The sequence below is a fragment of the Muscardinus avellanarius genome (genome assembly GCF_963383645.1).
Source record: "Muscardinus avellanarius genome assembly, chromosome: 20".
NCBI lineage: Eukaryota > Metazoa > Chordata > Mammalia > Rodentia > Gliridae > Muscardinus > Muscardinus avellanarius.
This window is the reverse complement of record NC_137806.1, coordinates 2,603,820-2,617,859: the sequence shown is the minus strand read 5'-3', so window position 1 is coordinate 2,617,859 and position 14,040 is coordinate 2,603,820. Positions and strand designations below refer to the sequence as shown.

Sequence of the window (14,040 nt, the reverse complement as noted above, 5' to 3'; positions counted from 1 at the left end):
GCCACCACGCCTGGCAACAGGCCAGTTTTAAGTAAAGTATTTTGTATGCTGTCCAAAAGCAAGCATAGAGTGAATCGAAGACTAGTGGATATTTTATCCTGTTTTTGTTTTTATGATTCCTACATTGACCGAAGTGCCAGTGCCTGGCTATCACGGTATTAAAACATGAGTCTGAGGGACGTTTTATCGATCCACAGATAACTGCTACACTCAACTTCATTAGTATGTAAAAGACCTCTGTACTGGAGCATAATCAGATCTTTGCCTGCGGATACCGTATTTAAAGTTTACCATCGATACTATGACCTCTCATGGCTTTCAATGGGGTAGAAGATATACAATATACAAGGCCATCAGTGTATTTTATTATTAATATTTTTCCTATGGCTTTTTAGTTCTCATGGACTCCTAAAGATGGCTCCCTTTCACTGATGATATCAGTCATTTGTTTTTCGTGTTTTAGTTACTCTGGATAGAGGATTTTGAATTTTATTGTCCTTTTCCAAGGACTAGGTTTTAGTTTCACTAGTTTTCTCTACTGCCTCTAATAGTTTCATTAGTATTTTCTCCAGCCTGCCTCCCTCCCTCCCTCCCTCCCTTTCTTCCTTCCTTTCTTCTTTCCTTTCTAGGATCAACTAGGGCCTTGCACATGCTAGGCAAGCCCTCTACCCTGCATGTACTAGCCCAGCACTCATTATTTTTTGTGCTTCTTTGGACTGAAATTGCTCTTCATTTTTAGTTCCCTAAGCTAGAAGCTTACAGTATTGCTTTCAGATTTTTCTTTTCTTTAATTATAGGGACTCAGTGTTAAAAATGTCCCTGCATTACTTTAGCTGAAACACAAATTTCAGTATTATGTTTCTTTTTTATTCAGTTCAAATATTTTAAAATTTTTCTTGAGACATCTTTGGCCCACGTGTTATTAAAAAATAAATTGCCTCATCTTGGTGTGTTTGGGGGTCTTACAATTTTCAGTCGCTAATTTCTGACTTAAATCCATTGTGAGCTCAAAGCATACTTTGTGTGGGCTCTGCTCTCTTAAATTTGTTGAGGTGCATTTCATGGCCCAGAATGTGGTATAATTTGGTAAATATTACTTGTGGACTTGAGGAGACCGCACATCCTGCTGTGGCTGAATGAAGCAATCTAAACATGTTATTGGACCCCTTTGGTGGATGTGCTACTTGCTTTAACTGTGCCCTCCCTGATTTTCTGTCTGATGGATCTGTCTATTATGGATAGTCCGATTCAGGAATCTGGCTAAAAGTGTGGATTCATTTATTTTATTTGCTTTACATATTTTGTGGTTCTGATGGCAGGCACTTGAAGATTCAAGGACTGCTTTGCCTCCTGGGAGTAAACACCACTTTATCACTATGTAATGTTGCTAGTTATCCTTGATAATCTCCCATGCACCAAAGTGGCCTTTGAATTCCCTTGATTAACCTTAGCATGGCATATCTTTCTCTAAGTCTTTACCTGTAATCTACCCGTGTCTTTATATCTAATAGAGGTTCATTTCTGACAATGTATATCTGTATCTTGCTTTTTTAATCCTGATAGTATCTGTCTGCTACTTGATGGATGCAGAGTAGCAGTGACTAAAGTCATTGCTGCATAATTGGAATAACATCTATTATGTTTGTTACTGTTCTGTAATCGTCGCTAATTCTTCTTGTTTCTACTTTTTACTTTCTTTTCTAGTTTTATTCGAGCATTTGATATGATTTCACTTTTAACTTCTCTTAGCATCTCAGTTAAAGACATTTTCTGGTGGATGACCTTGAATTTACAAAATACATTACGGATAACCCACATCTTCTTTCAAATATGATACCACTTTATGGGTTGGAAAAGTACAGTCTGACGGGATCATCCCATTTAATCCATCCTAGAATTTCTGTCCCTTTAGGTCAGTTAGGTTCTGGTAAGATAGTTTCTTTTGAAGGACAGCTTTTCCTAGGAAAGTTTCAAAATATATTAAAATAAGGGTCAATTTTCCCCTTTCCTTGCTGAAAGTTGAGAAAAAAAATTCTCTCTGCTTTTCACTGTGAAAACCTGATCGGTCTCTTGTAGGTAAAACAACACTTTGGGGGTCACCCTAAGTTTGGATCCTCCTGATTTTTTATATCTTGTATTTTCATATCTCATCTTTTCCCACATTGAGTCTGCAGCCATCTGTTACCTACAGAGGTGTTTATGACCGTCGCCCTGGTGAGCTGTGATCCTCTGTGTTCCCTTGTCTGAATTTCCCTGTAATCTCATGTCTGTAATCGATCTAAGAAGAGCTTTTTATTTTCAGTGGCTCAGCTGGTTTCTTCACATGGGATGGAAGGATACCTTCCCACCTCCTCACATGCTGGGCAGAAGCTAGAAATGATTTGCATTTCTGTATTTTTATTTAACTTTTGTTTTTTATATATGCTTTTTTTGGTACATTGTAGTCTGACATCATAGCTCAGAGTGATAGGGACATGCACGCTCACAGCACCTGATGAGCCTGCACCCGGACCCAACTGCTCCCACCCCTTCCCCATAAGTGATGCTGAGATCGCTATTGATAATTTCATGTATGTACGGAACTCAATGGAAATATTTCCTTCACTAATTCTCCCTTGACTTCCTCCACTGCTCCACTGGGGCTTCTACTTCTTTATCTAGATCCCTCTTGTATCTCAATTACTCAGTTTCCACATATAAGAGAAAACCTCTGATTCTCCACTTTCTGTGACTGGCTAATCTCATTTACCATAATGTTCTCCAGGGCCATCTATTTCCTGCAAATGACATAATTTTGTTCTTCTTTATTGCTGAGTAGAATTCCATTGTTGGCATATCCCAAAAGAATACTTTACTGAAAATATCTCTCTGCACTTAGCATGCTTCATAAAGGTCAGAAAAATTGAAGAAAAATAACCAAGGAACATGACCTGGAATCATTGCAGCAAAACGTCCCTTTATATAAAAGAGCAGGCAGGAGTGTAAAGGACTTGATAACTTTGCCGCGCTCTGGGGCAAGCTGTCTTCTAGCCTGAATGTTCTTTAGACTCCAGTGTATGTGTTGCTGGGTATAGGAATAAAAAAAAAATGGAACCCAATTTTTAATTCCTCCATGAAAACATTTTCTGCTTCACATTTTACTCCAAGAATCACTTGTTTGTTCTTATTTGGAAAATAAAGACATACATGATTCACAAAGCCAAAACACACATACACTCCATCTATCAAAACTACTAAGAGCTGTGGCTTCTTCTTGAAGAATATGTCTTATTTAAATCTACATTGTATCCCCCCCAACGGAACCTGAGAGCGAAACTATGACCTCTATACCTTGTCACTACTTTTATTTTTAATTATTTAATTTTTTATTGGTGTATTGTAGTCATAATCTTAATGGAATACAAGATGGTGGAGGTATACATGTACAACTTATCCAGTTAGCCCTTAACCAATCCCTACCAAAAGAAAATAGACTGTAATGGAAGGAAATAAGAAAGATTTGGAATGAAGAAAGAGTGTTAAAAATAATAAACACATGAGTTTATATAGTTAACTATTTTCTTTAGATTTTAAGACTGATAGTCAAATGTAAAATATGTAACATGATTTAATGCTATTTGTGTATGTAGAGATACTGTTTTAGACAGATGTATTATAAAAGGAAGAAGGTAAGTGAATATGTGGTAATGACATCGTTATTTCATTTAAAGGTATAATATTTTTACATAATTTGTAAATCCATCCCATAATCATAGCAATCATATGCCTCCATGTTTACATTTGTAAATTTAAAACTTATTTACATAAAATTTGTTCATGGTAAAAAAATCTACACTGTTTTTAATTCAATAATAACACTTATGTTTCCCCTCATTCGATTGCATTTTATACACTTTAGAATTTCCAGTGCATTTGACTACAACTTATTAGACAAACTTTAAAGCACTATCTTGAAGTAAAATCCGACATAACATGATGAGCTATAACTTTTCTTTGTTGACTTAGTTGAACATATGGAATCCATTCATTTTATACTGCATGTGAAGAAACAGCCTGAACTTGTTCCAAATAATTACTCATTAATTAATATGCATACAATTATTTTATATTTTACAGCTCAGCACTTACATACTATAACATGCATAATGAACTAACATACTTTAATCTCAAAAGAAGGTCATGTTTAATTCAGACTTTGTATCATTTTCCACGCTTACTGCTAATCTGATGTCGAAAGTCAAATATTTAGAGCAGCAGGAAGAGCGATAATTGTGTCCAGTGATGCAAACTTTATGAATTTTACAAAGTCAGTAATCAAACTTATTTAAAACGTTTTTAGTAAATTCCTTCTCAAACTGCATAAAATATTAGAATCTCAGCAATTCAAATATTTCTTGTGAATAATTTAATCTTTTGCGTATTTATTTATTTACTTATTTATTTTTGTGTTGCTGAGGATTGAACTCAGGGGAATTCTACCTCAGAATTACAACTCCAGCCCCCTTTTTATTTTTTATTTGGAAACGGTCTTACTAAGGGTCCCACTAAGTATTAAGGCTGGCTTCCAACCTGAGACCTTCCTGTCTCACCTTCCCAAATACTGGAATTACAGGCATACACCACATGTTGGGCACTCTACATTCATACTTAAAAGACTGGTTTTGAGTTTGCACAGCAACCTGACGTGTGTCTAAGTGCTCTGACCCTTGCCATTGCCTTCAAGCCCCTAAAGTCACACTACAACATCATCAGTGTGTCGATAAGTTTTTCATGGTACACTAGGCCAGAGACACTATCTTGATTTTGTTTTTATGTATTGAAGTCCAACAACTTAATACTCATTAATATTCTCACAGAATTGCAGGCATTTAGAACATAATATGCACAAATGGACACAATAAATTTCTCTATTGGTCTATTTCTAAATGACCACAATTAGTTTCTAATGGAATGTGTGCCTGTGGGGAACTACCCCAATTCTCACCTTTTATTTTTTTGCAGTACTGGAGATGGAGCCCAGGGGCGTTCTACCTCTGAGTGACAGCCCCAGCCCTGATTTGTTATTCTTTATATTTTGAAAGAGGGGTCTTACATAGTTGTAAGGGGCCTTACTATTTAGCTGAGGCTGTCCACAAACCGGTATCCTCTGGTCTCTGCCTCCCATATGCTAGGATTATAAGCTGCACCATCATGCCTGGCCCAAATTCTCAACTCTTGAATTCTGACAGAACATCACCAGTCTCATTTCCTATTCCAGATTTATTTTCCCTAGTTCATATGCTTATCCTAACAACTTCAGAAAACCAACTTGATAAAGCTATGACATCACTGAAAGAAAGGCCCTACCTCCGAGGTCAGGATCGGAGCCTGCCATGAGGCAAGGCCGGTGCTGGAGCCTCCGAGGCCTCTGAGGCTGGGATCAGAGCCAGCTGAGAGGTTATATTTTTTCTCCAGAATCATTAAAGTAAAAAGTTGTTTTGTCTCTTAAAGTTATTAATAGAAATAAATGAATTATCCATAAGCAATGTACTATATTACAAAGGTATAATACCCTACATAGAATATACTTCCAGGGACTCATTCTTTATCTAGCAAGCTCAGATTAGATCCACTGTCAAATATTTATAAACTTTAGTTGCTTCATTGAGAATTACCTATTTATATTTCACAAAATCCTTGGGGAAGGTCAGTGTAGCCTCCCACACGGTTAAAGTGGAAAATAAAGTTTAAAGTCTTAACTGCCACAAAATATTTAGAATTTAATGGTAAATCATTAAACCAGTTCACTTTACTCATTTATATGTGACTGCAGAATGATCAACAAACATTCAGAGAACAGAAATTTATAGAAGAAATTTTTATTTGTTTGATTTGGAGCTATTTTATGACTTGACATTTTGAAAGCCACTTCATTCTCATGGGTTCGGTTAGAATGAGGTCAATTAATTTTGTAAAAACTTTCATACTTTAATCAAATGCTTTCAGATGCAGTATTCTGAAACAGGATGCTCATTAAATATGTCTGAATTTTATACCTTCTCCGACTCTCTGTTTTCAAATATCTTTTGCATACATTTGGTTCAATACTTTGCTTTTGCTTGTACAAGTCTTAAGTTCTTGTGATTCTTAGGATAAAGAATTTATATTTCACATCTAGTTAGAAAAATCAAGCCCTGTACGGGTTTCTTTTTTTCTCTTCAGTACTGGGGATATAACCCAGGATCATACTACCTCGAAACTACACCTCCAGCTCTATTTTTTATTCTTTATTTTGAAACTAAGTTTCTTTAAGTTGCAGAGGGCTCCACTAAGTAGCCGAGGCTGGCTGTGAACATGTGACCCTCCTGTTTCAGCCTGTACTGGGATTACAAGTATGCACCACCAGGTTTCCTTTTAATATACAGTGTTACTTTAAAAACTTTTTAAAGAATGGGTCACAATTTTGGAAACCGAGGGCTAGTTAGGGTCAAAAACAAGTGTGATTCAACAACAAAGTGTACTAACTCAAATCACAATGATAACTTGGTGATCAGGGAGATAAAAACATAATAACCATATTCCGACCCCAGTACCATGCTTCCTGGTCATTTTTTAGTTTCAGCAGTGAGTAAAGAGTCTAATTTGTCTTTTTGATATGATTAGCTACAATCTTAGTGTTTTGGAAAAGTTTCATTGAGTTACTGTGTTAAAAGGTAATACATTTGACATTTCTTAAAAGAACATTTAAAATAAATCTTTATTTTGATGGTTCCACTGCCCTATGAAGATCATACTCGCTAGAGTTGAATCATAAAAGACAATTTCCCGCCTCAAATGATCTGAATTCACTCCCTGCTTTAAATTGGAGGTAAGTTTCATCTTTTGTTCTTTTTTTTCCTGCTCATAAAGCTGCCTAATGTTTTTTTTCCTTTTCTTCAAGAAATGCTGGGCAATAAACCTCTCTTTCAAAATGGTAAATCCTCCCCTTTTCAGAGTGAGACTTACTCTAGTGTGACATCCTCTGTGATTTCTGCCGGCCTCTCACTCTACAATACAAGGGCGCATAGACTACCAGCTGGGACGCCCTCAATCTCTCTCTGCACTTTCATCCCCCCTTCCAAGTTCCAAGGTGCTGGCTATTTACACCTGCAATTTTTCAAGGCTGAGAAATGTAAACATGTTCAGAGAGAACAAGTTTCTCCCAATAATCCAAATGGAGACTGTAAATATGGCGTCTCGGGAGAAAAAGTTTCCTCACAGTATTTGACAAAAATCTCTGTTTTAAATGACATCCATTCGCATTCTGAAAAGCTCCATGATGGCTCAATCATGGTATTTTTTTAGCTCAGACTTTCCCCACAGTTTATTCTTTACGCATTATTCCCATTTGAGACTGATTTTTACCTATTGAAATAATAAAAAAAACTTTAACCAGAATGATTCTTTTTTTTTTTTTCTTGTGGTTCTGGTTTTGAATCTAGAGGCAGGACTCTGAGCTACATCCCCATCCATTATTTAGTTTTTTTAGATTAATTAATTTTTTCTGTGGTACTGGGGCATTGTACCTTCGAGCTACATCCCCAGCCCTATTTTTTTTTAGTCTTTTTTAATTTTTTGAACAGGGTCTCACTGAGTTGGAAAGTTCCTCGCTAAGTAGCTGAAGCTATCTGCAAACTGTGATCTTCTGGTCTCAGCCTCCAGAATGCTGGGATTACAAGCATGCACCACCACACCAAGGTCCTTATTTTTAGTTTTATTTTGGAACACAGTCTTGCTAGGTTGCTGAGAGTCTGAGTTTCTGAGGCTGGCCTTGAACCTGCGATCCTCCTGTCTCAGGATGCCAAGTATTGAGATTAAGGGTATGTGCCACCATGCCCAGAGGAATGTCTCATTTTAAACACTTTTAACTATTAACAAAACTGATACTGTAAAATTTCCCCTTTGATATGTATTAATTGGATATAGAATGAAGTGTCTAGTTTTGACATGTCAGTTCAAGATAGATTCATTTCATCTTGAAATCTCCTAACTAGCAGAAAGGACACCTTGATCACACAAAGTTGGTACATGAATGGGGTTGGTTGGCACTTTCTGTTGATCTAGGTAGAGACGAAATTCTGGATATCTAAGTCCTCATACTGAAAGACCTTGCATGGCTTCTTTATATGTTATTTATTCACCAAATTGTCTTTGAAAATATGCTTGGGTTCAGTAACATTGCTCTAACTTGATTTCATTTGCCAAATTACCATTACAAAGGAAACTGGTTTCGTAACCATGCAAGGGTGATAAACCAATAAAATAAACAAGCTGATGTTTAGATATATGATAAGTAATAATGTATAATAAAACCTGACTCTAGAGCTCCTATATGCTTTTTCTTCATGCAAATAAAAGTAGAAAAATCAGAACTTTTCTTGAAACTAAAAGTGAGATTACCAGATCCTTTTGAGAAGTACGTAATTAGCAGAAACTGCAGGCAGAATTGACCATTACTTTAATGCAGGCACAGAGCTATAGGCTTCAATTCTAAAAATGACTCCACCATTTATAAGGTGTGTGACCTTGGACAACCGATTTAAATTCCCTAAAACTCAGAAGCAATAAGAGGTAATTATGGTAAGTACTTAGCCTCGTGAGGTTGTGTTAAAAATTAAATGATATAGTACATGGAGAGTGCTTGGAAAACAGATGCGAATTACTGCTACTCCCCCTGGAGAAATTAGAAAAGGGGTATACAGATGTTTCTAGCTGTGGGAATAAGATAATTATCCACAAGTTATTGGTTAGATAGCGACTATAGAAAAGGTACTATGTCTTCCACTTGGATGTTAGAGAGATGGGAAAAAATGTGGAAATAAGAAATATACACCGAAGAATCTTGCAATAAAAGTTAAGAGCATGTACTGTTAAGAAAACAAGTTTTGGGCTGGGTGTGGTGCCTCATGCCTGTAATCCCAGGGAAGCTGAGACAGGAGGTTTGCAGGTTCACGGCCAGCCTCAGCAATTTGGAGAGGCTCTCAGCAATTTAGTGAGACTGTTTTCAAAGAAAAAATAAAATAGGGCTGGGGGTGTACCTCAGAGGTGGAATGTCTCCAGGTTCAATACACACACACACACAGCCCTAGTTTAGACAACCATAACTCCAAAACACACTAAGAAGTCTTGTGACTGGGAAGACGCCCCTAAATCCTCACTGTGTCTCATATGCAGCATCTGTCCAGTGGGGATAATAGTCACAACGCAGAGGGGGCACGCAGGATTGCTGTGAGCATATAATACCAAACGGTAACACATACTATAAACAGTATGTAGTTCAATAGAGAAAGATGACATGAACTTAAGTTTAGGACAGATTTCAAAATGGATATACATATAAACTAAAGTAGGATAGAAGAAACAAAAGAAATAGGTACAAAAGAGACAAACAGAGGGGGACAAAACAAAGGCGACTGTAGGTTTAAGTCTAAAAACTCCATGGTCCTTGACTTCATCCCTGAAGGTCTGTTTTTCTCCAAACATGAACTCATAAAAGTCTTAGAGGACTAGGATTTTAGTTAATGGATGCATATCTATATTTTTAGTCTCTAGAACCTATTTCAGACTGATAAAAGAAGTCTAGAAGAAGACATCATTAAAAGCCAATAAGATGGGCACCACCCAGGTGTCATCCATCAACCAAATAACAGCAGCCTGAAGACACTAGGAACCAGCCATGCCTGTCCTGTGCTACACAACTGAAGGAATCAAGTCCACCTGACTGCTACCCACCTCTCACCAAAGACTCCTAAAAAGAAGAGCTGTAAACCCCCAAAGGCCCGCTCACACTGGAGGTGGCCCATGTTTGCTTGTGAATGTGATTTCTTACTTTCTTAAGTAAATCTATGTCTATGTCTCCAAGCATTTTCCATGAAGACCTTTCCTAGCCAAGAAAGTCAAGGGCCCCTCAGGTCTGCATTGCGAGCCCCTCTTTCCTCTACTGGGAACCTCATGAATTTTTTTTTTTTTTTGTAGTGCTGGGAATTTCACCCAGGGGCATTCTACCTCTGAGCTACACCTTCGCCTTTTTATTTTGGGTTTTAAAACAGGGTCACACTAAGTTGTTGAGGGCCTCACTCTGTTGCTGAGGTTGGCCACAAACCTGTGACCTTCCTGTCTCAGTCTCCCAAGTACTGAGATTATGAAAGTGCATCGCCACACCGGGCTGTGCAATTGTTTTGGATTTGTTTTGCCCCTCCTGAGATCTCTACAACCGAGAGACCTCTGCTTCTACCCCTTATTTAATAAGACACCTCTAGGGAAACCCAAATACAACAAAGGAGACAAAACAAGCATGCCAGAGGAAACGTTACCTCTGACACATACAACTGGAGCAAACAGTACGTATATTCTAGCTCTCTGCAGCCTACCATAAAACTTCACCCTGAAGTTCTGCTTAGCTCAGTTCCTCTCACCCAGCACTCTGCTATCAACAAAAAGTTGCCAGGCGTGGTGGCGCACGCTTGTCATCCCAGCATTAAGGAGGCTGAGATAAGAGGATCGTGGTTCGCAGACAGCCTCAGCTCCCTAGTGAGGCCCTCTGCAACTCAGTGAGACCCTGTTTCAATACAAAGACTAAAAAATAGGGCTGAGGGTGTAGCTCGGAGGTAGAATGCTCCTGGGTCCCATCCCCAGTACCACAACAAAAATAAAATAAAAAATGAATAGTCATACTAAATAAGAATATGACCAAATGTTGATATTTCTGACACCCAAAGCATATTTCAGACATAAGAAAATAGTTTTGAGAACATAACATAAGCCAGGTATAGTGATGCACACCTGCAATTCTAGTACTTGGGGAGACTGAAACAGGGGAATTGCAAATCTGGGAATAGCCTCAGCAATGTAGACTCTCAGCAACTTAGTGAGATACTGTTTCAAAATTAAAAAATAAATAAAATAGGGCTAGTACTATACAGCTCAGAGGTAAAATGTCCCTGGATTTAATCTTCAGAACACCACCCACACATGCATGCACGTGCACACACACACACACACACACACACACACACACACACACACAACACAAGAGCTAAACTGGAAATGAAATTTAATACCAAAGGAAACAGCAATAAAGAGACTGATCTTTGTGGGACCAGGAGTCGCCAGTTAGGACTATCAGTCCAGTGTCAGTGTGAATAATGGCCTGGTCAAAAATATTTGCATTACAGATGAGCTGACTGGCATTTGCAACAGCTCACGGGTGAGATCTGGTGACAGAACTGGAAACAGAAAGCAAGAGAAATACATATTGAATTGAGAACAGAACCAGACGGAACCCGAAATTGGAAGCTAATTAACAGGATTAACAGTAATGGTGACAGTGACAGAAACGCCATAGTCAGGAGGAGGCGGCTTTTTCTGAAAACAAGGTAGAGTTGAATTTGGAGATGTGACCGGGGGCCACAGGCAATGGTACCGTTGGCAACTGAAAGAGGGGACCAGCATGTGGAAATAAGGACTGGGTATAGCAGAAACTGGAAAAGTTTGAAGAAGGAGAGAATGAACACTCTAAGTAAACAAGTGAAGTAGAAATAGAGATAAAAGGAGAAAGTTGGATACTGAGTAAGATTCATAGGTACATTTTAGAAGGAAGGAAAATAAAGTATCAAACGCAATACCATACAATACATAATAAGGAAAAGAACCACAGTCGGTGTAGGGAAAACACACCTAAAAACCCCATGATGATGCAGCCTGACCACTTACATCAAATTCACAGAATAAGAAAGATTGGGTCATTATCATCACTAAATCATTAACGTCCTCAAAGACAGTTATCTCCATTAGTTCAGGGGCTGTATTGTCTCATTTTCTTCCTTCCTTCCTCTCTTTCTTCCTTCTTCCCTCTCTTCCTTCCTTCTTTTCTCCTTTTCTTCCTTTCTTCTTTCTTTTTTTTTTTAAGTATTGGCGATTAAACCGAGCGGTATTCAACCTCTGAGCTACACTCCTAGACCTATTTGAATTTTGAGCAGCGTCTTATTAATTTGTTGAGGACCTTGCTGAGTTGCTGAGACTGGCCTGGATCATGTGACCCTTCCTCTGGTCTTAGCTTCTAAAGTACTGGGATGCAGGCATGCACCATCATGCCTGGGTAGGCACCGTATTTTATTTTATAAATGATCACTGCTATAGTTTCCAGATCAGTGTCCCAAAATTATTTATTGGAAAAATAATATTTTTGCAGGAGAAAGACTACAGGAAATCCAGGGAGATGTAGGTAGTGAGGACCATGATGCAAATAATATATATGAAAATGATAACCTGATATAAAAGAATAAAAATGACAATAATTTAAAGAGAAGTTAGACTATGTTTGGGTATTGTATTCTGTCTTTTTTTTGTTTGTTTTGGTCAAGTTAGGAGAGAATTTTAATGCTTAAATTAAAAAGTTTGATGATTGATGGAATGGTTTAAGGTTGCTTAAAAAGGAGTAAAGACAAGGAGGTGATGTTTACGAAAAGATGGAAAAGAATAAACTTAATGGTTCATTATTTTACTGAAAAATAAAACCTAGAAATAAGTGTGCATTTAGAAAATTCATTTTAGTAAGACTAAATGAAGTCTGGAGGTTTGTAAAAGAATGCTATAATTAACCCCAAAGATTTACAGCTTGTTTATTGGGAGTTTAATCTTGCCCTCCAGCAGTCCTAAGGATTGGCTCATTAACATGCTTTTTACTCAGTAATATGTCTCATGCCTTTGCCATCTTTTAACCAACCGCCTTTGATTTCGACTTGACACAGTTATTAAGTATTGTTAGAAGAATTTTAAATAAACCTAGATGAATAAACCAAATGGAAGAAAAGAAAAACAAAATTCAAGACGGTGTTTCTCATAGTAGGAGACAAGCACATTGCTTTTTAGTGGCAAAGCAGAAATCACTTTGTCGGGTCCTATTAGAAGAATATTAGAGTGGCTTAGATGAATTGGGCTTGATCTTATTGTTACCTAAAACCTACCAAAGTTAATTCAACCTTCCAGCTCCGAAAAAAATAAAAGAAACAGGGAGGACGTTGGTCTAAATACGCACTATAGGTAGAAATGCTTATGTTTTGATTCTGGTTAAGTGGCAAATGCTTGGTATCGTTGGTGTCTGGTTCTATTTCTTGGTGTAGTTGTGTTATGTGGTATGGAATATTGTATTTCTGAAGGGTAAAATAAGACAAGGAGAAAGGAGAGATATACTGGACTGTGGAGGAAAATGGCCTTTGGAGTAAGAAGTAGAAGAAAATCGATCTTGCTGGTTTCGACCCATTTGCTATGAATATGCATATATTACATTTTATGTTGTACTGGGACTGGGGAATGAATCCAGGATATTCTGCCTTCAAGTCATGCTTCTGTTCTTTTTTATTTGAAACAGGGTCTCCCCACGTTGCTGAGGTTTCAGTACAATGCTGAAACTGTCCTGAAACCTGAGATCCTCTTGTCTGTATCTCTCAAGCTTTTAGATCTCAGGCATGTGCCACCACATTTTGTTTGTAGAAGAGAAACTATAAATTACTGGCCATTGTCTGTCATCAAATTTGGACATTTCATGATGCTTTAGAAAGGTCAGATTAGGCGGTAGAGAATGATGCTTAGAAATACAGACTTTTTCTTCAGAGAGTCATGGTTTCCTTGATTAGATTCAAAAAGTACTTTTTAGCCAGGCACGGTGGCGCACGCGTGTAATCCCAGCATTGGGGAGGCTGAGGCAGGAGGATCTCAGTTCGAGGATGGCAGCCTCAGCTACTTAGTGAGGCCCTATTTCAAAATTAAAAAATAGGGCTGAGTGTATAGCTCAGAGGTAGAATACCCCTGGGTTCCAACCCCATTATCTAAAACAAACAAACAAACAAACAAACAAACAAGTACTTTTTATATTGTTGGGGGCAAGTTATTAACCTTTTCTGTTCATTATTTTACTGTCCTGTAAAATGCTCAAGGTTGTCACAAGAATTAAATGAGAAAGCCTGATGAAGTTCACATTTGCAGTGATTAGCACTCAATGAATAGTAGGGATAGAGTCACATC

At 37.8% G+C, this 14,040-nt stretch overlaps 1 protein-coding gene across 1 annotated transcript in view; it reads right to left on the bottom strand.

The window, feature by feature from the left end:
- MALRD1 (MAM and LDL receptor class A domain containing 1) overlaps positions 1-14,040 on the bottom strand; it is a gene marked incomplete at both ends in the record, with an annotated part of 671,257 nt that overhangs the window by 183,112 nt on the left and 474,105 nt on the right. The window lies entirely within an intron of this gene.